We start from the raw sequence: 12,207 nt of genomic DNA, 5'->3' as shown, positions 1-12,207 counted from the left end.
ATCTAATTTTACTCTTATTTGTAGGAAGGGGTCTTGGTTGTTCCTTAGGCTGGCCTTGGTCTCTGATACTTGAATGCCATCAGAAACATCCCAGAAACCTCTACTTGAATATTTCCAGTAACGAAGAAGTCTTTTTCCAGAAGTTCTTCTTATTAAACTAAAATGCCTCTAGTTTCTTTCCATTTCTCATAATCCTGCCCTTTTGACTCACAGTGTAGCTCAGGGGAGGAGGACCTTGAGAAAAACTGTGACTCACTATTCAGGGCCCACTGTACCTTAATCTAGGAAAACTTCCCAGGAAATACTTTCTTTTTAAAATTATACATCAACTTTGTTCCTTATTGTTTAAAAATCTTCTATCAAAAGTATCATTGATAAGACAATTTAGCTTGCTTTTCTACCTCAACATTACCCTAAAATGTGAAGTCTCTAGTCTCACTGATTTTAGGTGAATATTCAAAATAATTTGATAAGTTTAACCAATTGAGCTCTACTGTGTGAGTGAGGGAGAGAAAGGAATTATTGTTGTGTTTTGAAGAATGTTGATGGGATGGAAGATCTGAAATTATGGCTGGGGATTGCATTAACAACTGGGAGCTGAAGCCACCCAAAAAAGCTAGAGAAGTGTTCTGTTATGCCTCCAGAAATACCTAGAAAATACAAAGAATGTGGAAGAGAGCAAGATGGAGCCCTCAAGGTGTTTCAGATAAGGTCCCTTGGGATTTTCCATGAGCTTTTCTCCTATTTGGAGAAAATAGACTCTCACTGAAACTCTTCAATTTTTTTTACCCTCCATCCTTTTCTCAGCAATCTAAACGTGGCAGCCTCCTGTCTCCTAACACTGCAGTCTGGGCATCTGATTTGTCTCCCCTCTGCACTTATTTCTGTGAATCATGACCAGAATGAAGCTGCTATCCCTGGTTCCTCTTCCCCATTTCCTCTTACACTCCTTTGCCCAAAAATCAGTTGAGTTCCCAATATCTCTTCCTTCAGTCTCTATTCATTATATGGTCTAGGTTGAGCCTTCCTTTGAAGCAGAGCCTTAGTACCAGCAATTCATATTTTATAAAGTGTATTTATTCCTTGTAGCTGCAAACCAACCCATCCATGTTTTGGTGAATGGTTTAATCTGAAGATGATGTTGAACTCATGGACCATATTAATCTTTCATCAAACAAACTGGATGTTGTTTGATTAATGAAAAACTCCACACCTAGGAGTGTTTAGCAACTTCTGCACAAAGGACTCATCCATCTCTTGCTTATGTTTGGGACAGAAAGACACTTCTCTTTTTACTGGTTTGAACCCAATGGGACAGAGACTGTCTAGAAAGTTTCAGGGCTCATATTCACTTGTTTGTCCAACAGATATTTTTGAGTATCTTCCAAGAGCCAAACCCTGGCTACTCCCACCTTTGTCTGAGCCTGTGAGCAGCAGTCCAGGGGCTGGCTGTGACGAGTTCTGAGTTGGCTGGAAAGACACAGGCACAATGGACATGGGGCAAAGGCCACTTGCTGGACAATAGTTCCTTCTGCTTGCAAGCTGTCCGTCAGGCTGAGAGCTCTGGAATGCGTACCCCACATTTTGAAGAGGAGGAGGGGAGAATTTCTTAAAGTGTGTGTGTTTCTCTTTTAACCAGTACTAGTTTCTGCATTTTAAGGTAGCAACTGAAATCTCTTCTTTGAGTGGGAGCACTCAGGTGAGCCTTGTTAGTCTTCTTGATATAATAAAGCACATGCCCACTCTTGATGGGGTGGGGAGGAGAAAATTCTAAGGGAAAGTAATCTGAATGCAAATGTTTCTGAGATTACTTAAACACTAGTCACCTGTTTGCGTGCTTATCTTTCACTTTTTGGGAATGGGTGGCTGAGTGGGGCAGTGGTGGTATTGGTTCACTTGGGCATGTCACATGGCGAGTTGGAGAACTTGAAAGTGCTGTGGTCCTTAATGGGAGGGAGGCCTGGTACCAGTGACACATGAGCCAGCAGGGGCTGCACACAATACAGTTATTTTGCTTAATGTTAGAAAGGATGACTTCAGGAAATGAGCACCTCTGCAGAGACTTTTACGGCCATAAAGGAATCTGGTTCTGCTAGCTAGGAGTGGAGAACATGGTAGCCAGAGATGCCAACTGACAAAAGGGGAAAGGACCCCCCACCATGGGGACAGCAGAGCAGAAGTAGGAGGGGAAAAGCCAGAAGGGAGGGTTGGGTGACACCAGGAGTAGAAAGAAGCTGCTCTCTAGTTTCCAGGTTTTTTTTTTTTTTGAGACAGAGTTTCGCTCTTGTTACCCAGGCTGGAGTGCAATGGCGTGATCTCGGCTCACTGCAACCTCCACCTCCTGGGTTCAGGCAATTCTCCTGCCTCAGCCTCCCAAGTAGCTGGGATTACAGGCATGCGCCACCATGCCCAGCTAATTTTTTGTATTTTGAGTAGAGACAGGGTTTCACCATGTTGACCAGGATGGTCTCGATCTCTTGACCTCGTGATCCACCCGCCTCGACCTCCCAAAGTGCTGGGATTACAGGCTTGAGCCACCGCGCCCGGCTGTTTCCAGTTTTAAGTTATGTCTTATACTCCCCTTTTGTTATTGTCAAGCTTTGTTACTAGCTGTTCTTGGGGAATACAAGGAGCATGGTTTGTGGTACCCAAAAAGGTTGCAGCTATGGAAAGAAGAGGCTCAGGACTAAGGTGATCCACAGGAAGCAAGCAGACCAGACAGGCACCACGTTGGCTGAAAATTAAGCTACCTTTGGTGCCCTCTGGAATACTTTGGGAAAGAACTGGATTTCCTGCAGTCATGGCTGAGAGCTCTGGAATGCATGGGGCTTTGTCAAAGAAGGAAGATTTTAAAGGGAAGGCTGATTCCTGACTCTGTAGGACTTGAGTCTTTATAACACACATAGACAAGCACAGCACAAGGGGCGTAGGGGCTGGATACATAATATTCTGGTGATCATAGGCCATTATGATCTTCACACTGTTCCTACAGAAACTTCTTATCCCTTTAGGAGAATAATTAATGGTAATCCAAACTCTAAGAAGGCTACCGGGCACAAAGTTCTGTTCTCCCAAAGTTTCTGGGCCCATTATTTTTAAAGCCAACTTTCAGCTGGCCAGAATCTTTACTAGGAATCCAACTACTTATGAACTCCATGCTGCTGCTTCTTGGCAGAGAGCAAATGTGTGTGTTTTTTTATTCCCCAGGAGTATGGTGGTATTTACTTTGTTTTAAAAATATTCTTGGTGAAGTGATCTGGCAAGATGGCCGAATAGGAACAGCTCCAGTCTGCAGCTCCCAGCCAGACGAATGCAGAAGGCAGGTGATTTCTGCATTTCCAACTGAGATACACTGTTCATCTCATTCGGACTGGTTAGGCAGTGGGTTCAGCTGATGCAGGGTGAGCAGAAGCAAGGTGTGGCATTGTCTCACCCAGGAAGTGCAAGGAGTGGGGAGCCCCCTTTCTCAGCCAAGGGAAGCCATGAGGGACTGTGCTTGCTATTCAGCACAGATACTATGCTTTTCCTACAGTTTTTGCAATCCGCAGAGCAGGATATGTGCTGACACCACCAAGGTGCCTGGGTTTCAAGCACAAAACTGGGTGGCTGCTTGGACAGACACAGAGCTAGCTGCAGGAATTTTTTTTTATACCCTGGTGGCACCTAGAACCCCAGCAAGACAGAACCATTCACTCCCCTGGAAAGGGGGCTGAAGCCAGGGAGCCAAATGATCTCACTCAGCAGGTCCCACTCCCAATGGAGCCCAGCAAGCTAAGAACCATTGGCTTGAAATTCTTGCTGCCAGCACAGCTGTCTGAAGTTGACCTGGGATGATCGTGCTAGCAGAAGACAAGAAATAACCAACATCAGAGTGAAACTGAAGGGGATAGAGACACAAAAATCTCTTCAAAAAATCAGTGAATCCAGGGATTTTTTTCTGAAAAAAAAAAATTAATAAAATAGACTGCTAGCTAGACTAATAAAGATGAAAAGAGAGAAGAATCAAATAGACACAATAAAAAATGATAAAGGGTATATCACCACTGATCCCACAGAAATACAAATTACCAACAGAGAATATTACAAACTCCTCTATGCAAATAAACTAGAAAATCCCTGAATAGACCAATAACAAGTTTTGAAATTGAGGCAGCAATTAATATCTTACCAACCAAAAAAAAGCCCAGGAGCAGACAGATTCACAGCCGAATTCTACCAGAGGTACAAAGAGGAGCTGGTACCATTCTTTCTGAAACTATTTCAAACAATAGAAAAAGAGGGACTCTTCCCTAACTCATCTTATGATGCCAGCATCATCTTGATTCCAAAACCTGGCAGAGAGACAACAACAACAAAAAAATTTCAGGCCAATATCCCTGATGAATATCAATGTGAAAATTCTCAGTAAAATACTGGCACACTGAATCCAGCATCCAACATCAAAAAGCTTACCCACCCTGACCAAGTCGGCTTCATCTCTGGGATGCAAGCCTGGTTCAACAAAAATCAATATATGTAATCTATCACATAAAGAGAACCAATAACAAAAACCACATGATTATCTCAATAGATGCAGAAAAGGCCTTCTATAAAATTCAACACCACTTCTTGCTAAAAACTCTGCAGAAACTAGGTATTGATGGAACATATCTCAAAATAATTTATGACAAACCCGCAGTCAATATCATACTCAATGGGCAAAAACTGGAAGCATTCCCTTTCAAAACTGGCACAAGACAAAGATGCTCTCTCAAGCCACTCCTATTCAACATGGTACTGGAAATTCTGGCCAGGGAAATCAGGCAAGAGAAAGATAAAGGTTATTCAAATAGGAAGAGAAGAAATCAAATTGTCTCTGTTTGCAGATGCATGATTGTATATTTAGAAAACCCCAACATCTTAGCTGCAGAACTCCTTAAGGTGATAAGGAGTTTTGTAACCTGAGACTATGCTTTTTTAGCATAGTCTCAGGATACAAAACCAATTGCAAAAATCACAAGAATTCCTATACACCAATAATAGACAAGCAGAGAGCCAAATCATGAGTGAATTCCCATTCATAACTGCTACAAAGAAAATAAAATATCTAGAAATACAACTTATAAGGGATGTAAAGGACCTCCTCAAGGAGAACTACAAACCACTGCTCAAGGAAATAAGAAAGGACATAAACAGATGGAGAAACATACCATGCTCATGGATAGGAAGAATCAATATCTTGACATGGCCATACTGCCCAAAGTAATTTATAGATTCAATGCTATTCCCATCAAACTATTATTGACTTTCTTCACAGAATTAGAAAACACTACCTTAAATTTCATATGGAACCAAAAAAGAGCCTGCATAGCCAAGACAATCCTAAGCAAAAGAACAAAGCTGGAGGCATCACGCTACCTGACTTGAAACTCTACTACAAGGCTACAGTAACCAAAACAGTATGGTAATGGTACCAAAACAGATATATAGACTAATGGAACAGAACAGCAGCCTCAGACATAACACCACACATGTACAACCATCTGATCTTTGACAGACCTGACAAAAACAAGCAATGGGAAAGGATTCCCTATTTAATAAATGGTGTTGGGAAAACTGGCTCGCCATATGCAGAAAACTAAAGCTGGACCCCTTCCTTATACCTCATACAAAAATTAACTCAAAATGGATTAAATATTTAAATGTAAGACCTAAAACCATAAAAACTCTAGAAGCTAACTTAGGCAATACCATTCAGGACATAGGCGTGGGCAAAGACTTCATGACCAAAACACCATAAGCAATGGCAACAAAAGCCAAAATTGACAAATGGGATCTAATTAAATTAAGAGCTTTTGCATAGCAAAAGAAACTTTTATGAGAGTGAACAGGCAACCTACAGAATAGGAGAAAATGTTTGTAATCTACATGTCAGACAAAGGTCTCATATCCAGAATGTACAAGGAACTAAAAAAAATTTACGTGAAAAGAAACCCAACCCCATCAAAAAGTGGGCAACAGATATGAACAGACACTTCTTAAAGGAAGACATTTATATAGCCAACAAACGTGTGAAAAAAAGCTTATTATCAGCAGTCACTAGAGAAATGCAAATTGAAACCACAATGAGATACCAACTCACATCAGTTAGAACGTCTGGAAACAACAGATGCTGGTGAGAATGCAGAGAAATAGAAATGCTTTGACACTGTTAGTGGGAGCGCAAATTAGTTCAACCACTGTGGAAGACAGTGTGGTGATTCCTCAAGGACCTAGAACTTGAAATACCATTTGACCCAGCAATCCCAATTTACTGGGCATATAGACACATGCAAATGTATGTTTATTGCAGTGCTATTTACAATAGCAAAGACTTGGAACCAACCCAAATGCCCATCAATGTTAAACTGGATAAAGAAAATGTGGCACATATACACCATGGAATACTATGATGCAGCCATAAAAATAAATGAGTTCATGTTCTTTGCAGGGACATGGATGATGCTGGAAATGACCATTCTCAGCAAGCTAACACAGAAACAGAAAACCAAACACCTCATGTTCTCACTCATAAGTGGGCGTTGAACATTGAGAACACACAGACATAGGGAGTAGAACATCACACACCAGGGCCTGTCAGGGGGTGGGCAGAAATGGGAAGGAGAGCATTAGGAGAAATACTTAATGCATACAAGGCTTAAAAACTAGATGATGGGTTGATAGGTGCAGCAAACCACCATGACACATGTATACCTGTGTAAGAAACATGCATGTTCATCACATGTATCCTAGAACTTAAAGTAAAAAAACAAAAAGAAAAACATACAATGTTTTCAAATTATCTTATGGTTTGCAAAATGTTTCTATGTACTATTTTAGTTTCCATTGCAAAACTTTTACTTATAATAAAAATAAAACAAAAAATCTTCTTGGTAATTCAGATTATTCAGTTTTCTAGGTGAAATATAAAAAGATCAATTTTTACATTTGTTTAAAAAATATGAGGAGATGATCCAAGATGGCCGATCGCTAACATCCCGGGATTGCAGCTCTCAGGGAAGGCACGGAGAACTAGAGGAGGCCACACTTTCAGACAAATTCTGGTCGCTCATGGAGCAGGAGATCCCCCAGTGGAGGAAACACACGGGTGGCCAGTGCGACTCTCATGGCCGGCGCAGCGGTTCCGCCGGCACCTCAGCACGGCAGCTCTCGGAGCAAAGTAAACAGGTTTGGAGGACCCGCACGGGTCCCCAGCAGGACACCAGAGCCCGGCGCAGCCGCCGTGATGGCACCTCAGCGCGAGAGCGCTCGGCGCAGAGTAAACAGGACTGGTTTCCCTTCTGACTGAGGTTTGGAGCCCCGGGAAGGCAGAGTCGCCTACTATGGACACAAGAAGGAAGCCAGACAGGAGAATCCTGGGCAGAAAAGCACCATCAGTTTTAACGCCGCTGCTCTGGCCCTGGAAACTAACAACCTGGACGCCCACTCAAGAGACCTAATCTGAAAGTTGGTAAATTCAAAGACAGCAGGAGGATAAATTTACAATGACGGGAAGAAACCAGCGTAAAAAAGCTGAGAATACTCAAAATCAGAACGCCTCTCCCTCTAAAGATGATCACAGTTCCACATCAACAATGGAACAAGGCTTGATGGAGAACGAGCGCATCCCAATAACAGAATCACACTTCAAGGAATGGATAATAAGAAACTTCGGTGAGTTAAAAGACAATGTTGTAGCCCAACGTAAAGAAACTAGGAACTTTGAAAAAAGGTTTGATGAAATCCTATTGAGAATAGACAACTTAGAGAGGAGTATGAGTGAATTAATGGAACTGAAGAATACAATACAGGAACTCCGAGAAGTATGCACAGGTTTAAACACTCGAATTGTTCAAGCAGAATAAGGGATATCAGAGGTCAAAGTCCAACTTAATGTAATAAAACGTGAAGAAAAGATTAGAGAAAAAAGGATAAAAAGGAATGAGCAAAGTCTCCAAGAAATGTGGGACTATGTGAAAAGACCTAATTTACGTTTGATAGGTGTACCTGAATGCGACGGAGAGAATGAATCCAAGCTGGAAAATACCCTTCAGGAAAATTTTCCTAAACTAGCAAAGCAGGTCAAAATTCAACCCCAGGAAATAGAGAACACCACAAAGATATTCCTCAAGAAGAGCAACCCCAAGGCACATAATCGTTAGATTCACCAGGGTTGAAACGAAGGAGAGGATACTAAGGGCAGCCAGAGAGAAAGATCATGTTACCCACAAAGGCAAGCTTATCAGACTTACAGCAGATCTCTCAGCAGAAACTCTACAGGCCAGAAGAGAGTGGGGGCCAATATTCAACGTCCTTAAAGAACAGAACCTTCAGTCCAGAATTTCATATCCAGCCAAACTAAGCTTCACAACTGAAGGAAAAATAAAATCTTTTATGAACAAGCAAGAACTCAGAGATTTTATTACCACCAGGCCTGCTTTACAAGAGCTTCTGAAAGAAGCATTACACATAGAAAGAAACAACCAGTATTAGCCTTTCTAAAAATACACCAAAAAGTAAAGAGCTCCAACATAAAGAAGAATTTACACCAACGAATGGATAAAACAGCCAGTCAACATCAAATGGCAGTAACCCTAAATTTAAATTGACTAAATCCCCCAATCAAAAGACACAGCCAAAACCCAATGGCATGTTACATCCAGACCTGTTTCACATGCAAGGATACACAAAGACTCAAAACAAAGGGATGGAGAAAGATTTACCAACCAAATGGAGAGCAAAAATAAATAATAAATAAATAAAAAGCAGGAGTTGCAATTATCGTATCGGAGAAAATAGATTTTAAAGCAACAAAGATATAGTGGTAAAAGGATCAATGCAACAACAAGAGCTAATGATCCTAACACCCAGATACGAGACTTAGATTCAATGAAACAGAAAATTAATAAGGATATCAAGGACTCGAACTCAGATCCGGAACAAGTAAACTTAATAAATATTTATAGAGCTCTCCACTTCAAATACACAAAATATACATTCTTGTCAATACCACATCACACCTACCCATAAGTTTAAATGAAACATTGATTGGCCATTATTAATACTCAATTTTTTTCAAAATAAAGCAATATTTCCATTTACTCTCCCTCTTTCTCTTCCTCTTTCTTCCTCTCCTTTACTTATTTTTTTTTCTTTCCTTCGCTCAAAAAAAAAGAAATCAACTTGTAAACCTCTAGATCCAGGTCGGCAATGTCTCTCTCATTGCTTGATATCCTTCCTTCCCTTCCCTCCCTCCCTCCCTCCCTCCCTCCCTCCCTCCCTCCCTCCCTCCCTCCCTCCCTCCCTCTCTCCCTCCCTCCCTCCCTCCCCACTTCCTCCCTTCTTTCCTTCCTTCCTTCCTTCATCCCTTCCTTCCTCCCTACCGTCCTTCTTCCCTCCCTCCCCGCTTCCTCCCTTCCTTCCTTCCTTCCTTCATCCCTTCCTTCCTCCCTACCGTCCTTCTTCCCTCCCTTCCTGCCTTCCTCCCCGCCCCAAAAAAATATGAAAGTTCAATTTCAAGTGAAAACATTCTGAGTTTATAAAAATATGGGGGATGCTTTGTCAATTTTTCATACTTCCAGCTTTGCTTCAAAAAGAAGGGCTTTTGCAAACAAATAAGTGGAGACCACAGGTTCCTTATCTTTCTGTCCTGATCAAAGGTGGATGCCCTCAGCTTTGCCTGACCCCACGAGTAGTGGTCAGGATTGGGTGTGGATTCTGTGTTGGAAAGATGAGAAACTGTAGCCTCCACGGATTTTCCAGAGCTACACTTTTCTTTTGCAGCAGAACCCCATCTTCAGGAGTGTATCACTGAGCTGTCCAATGTGAAAAAGGGATAAAATAAATGGAGCATCTCTGACTTAAACAGGCTGTATAGCTTTCTGTAGAAAGCTGGAGAGGCACCTGCTGTATTGGAAGCTCCCAGTGACATGCTCTGCCAACAAAGAGCCAATGGGAGTAAAATAATAATGACAACGATGGTGACATTCAAGTATTCCCACTGTGCCAGGCTCTGTTTTGCACATTTTAGAAACAACTTGATGAGGACATTCACTCACTTTATGACTATGTGTTCATCTCCATAATTTCTACTGTTGCAGACTTTGTGGCCCTCTTCAACAGACTCCCCGTCTACCAGCTTTGCCCGGTGCTTTAACTGAGTGAATATTTATAGAATAAGGAAATTGAAATAAAGAGCTGGTTTACAATGGACCAAGAGATAAATAGAGGAAGAGGGTAGTTGAGGACCAAGGATGCATCATGATAGAGATAATTTGGGCCATGTCAAAGGGCTGTGCCATTCCCAGGGCTCTCAAGCAGGGGCAGAGGCAATTGCATATCAGGTGAGTAGTAGCATATATTAGTGAGTAGGATAAACTTTCAAAACTGATTGTTGGCATCCTTGGGCTGGTAGTTCTTTGCAGGGTATAGACACTGAGTTTTGACTACCCACATTCAATATCTGCTTGCAAGAGTGGAAGCAAGAAGGAGTGTCTTCTTTATGAGGGTTGGGGTGAGAATTCAGCCCAGGGAGAAACTAGAAAGCCATGGACTCTCAGAAACTTGTTAGTGATAATCAGCCTTCTGGTACTGATGGAGCACAGTGACTGCCAACCATGTGCTGTGGTAGAACTTCCTTGGATAGTGAAACCTATCAGGACAGAAGCTTTAATGTCTCCAGGAACCCAGTCTTATGCAACTGTTGTGGGAGTAAACTTTACTACCATCTCAGCTGAGGGGAATATAGCAAGAAGTTTCTGCGTCTTGCTCAGACACAGATGCTGAGGATTCTGTTCTTCCGTACCTCTGTACCCTGCGGGGAGGGGTCCACTGCAGCCCTCAGCACCTTCCCCAAAGCCCTGTCACTTCACAGGGCAATGGGAGAACAGTGCTCTGATAAATGCCTATAGATCATTGGTGCCTATGGAACAGCCTTTTGGGGGGCTCACACTTAGGACTACTGCTCTATGAGGCTGAGCTCAGGAAGGGGTATGGGGAAGGCTCATCAAGGCTATCCATCAAGAACATACACCCAGACTCTTAATACAAGGAGCCTGGCAGATGTATGATATTAAGAAAATTGTAGACAGAAAGGGGTGGCTTTAGTGATCTGTCAATTTCCGAATATGAGAAATGAACCTGTTAGAGGCTTCATTGGTCTCAACTGTCTATGTATTCCCAGGGCTACAAGCAGACCCTTGTTAGGATTCTCTTAGTTGCAAGGGACAGCAAGCAAAATACCTTAAGCAAAGTGAGGAACTTCCTGGTTTAAGTGACTATCAAATCCTGGAGTAGAAAACAGTACAGCTAGATTTCATGACATAAGCTTCAAAATAATGTGGTTGGTCAGTTCTCCAGAGCCACGTGATCACTGTGGTGAAGGAAGTGAAGGCGTCAGGTGGATGGAAAAGCACAGGACCACAATACACCTCACAATCTTAGTTCCTTGCCCCCTTTCTTCCAATAGGACCCAGAATATGCTCTAAGGTACAACAGCTGGTCTGTCTGTCTAGATTCATGGCTGGAATTCCTTAAAGAAGTTTCGTAGTGAGACACATGGATAGAACCTGTTAACAGATCTTCCCCTTCTCTATAGGAAATACATATTTGGGAGTTTTCAGTTTTTATCATTTCACTTCACTCCAGCATTATAGGGAATCTACTGGCCATGCTAACTGTGAAACAAACTCTGAGTCTGAGGTTTGTGGGCATGAAATTTACTGAGGAAGGTGTAGGAACAGGATTGGGCAGAGGGAGAAGTGGAACTTTGATGTAATTACAGCAAAGGCCAAGCTATGGGGCGCTCTGGAGCTGAGATGGCTGTTACAAAGTCAGGACGCCTGTTAGGTTTTGTTTCCTCAAACATATCCCCTTTCCCCTTTTCCTTCTCTGTCATTTAGAACACAGCATGAAAGCCCTTGCCAGGCGCCATGGTAAGACCCTTGAACTTTCTAACACACATAACTGGGTGCTAAATAAACCTTTTTTTTTGTTGTTTTAAATAAATTACTTAGCCTCACGTATTCCATTATAGCAACACTGAACAGACTAAGACAATCAGTCAACTATTTTCAGGGCCAGACTCAAATGGAATTAAGTCTGGCCCTGCAAACAATTAGATGGAGACATACTGGAGAGTATGACCCCTGTGTACTTTAAGCTTTTATTTATTTATTTATTTGGGGATCT

Source organism: Callithrix jacchus, chromosome 10 (assembly GCF_049354715.1).
Source record: "Callithrix jacchus isolate 240 chromosome 10, calJac240_pri, whole genome shotgun sequence".
Lineage (NCBI taxonomy): Eukaryota > Metazoa > Chordata > Mammalia > Primates > Cebidae > Callithrix > Callithrix jacchus.
The sequence above is the reverse complement of the archived record's forward strand: the minus strand, read 5'-3'. Positions refer to the sequence as shown.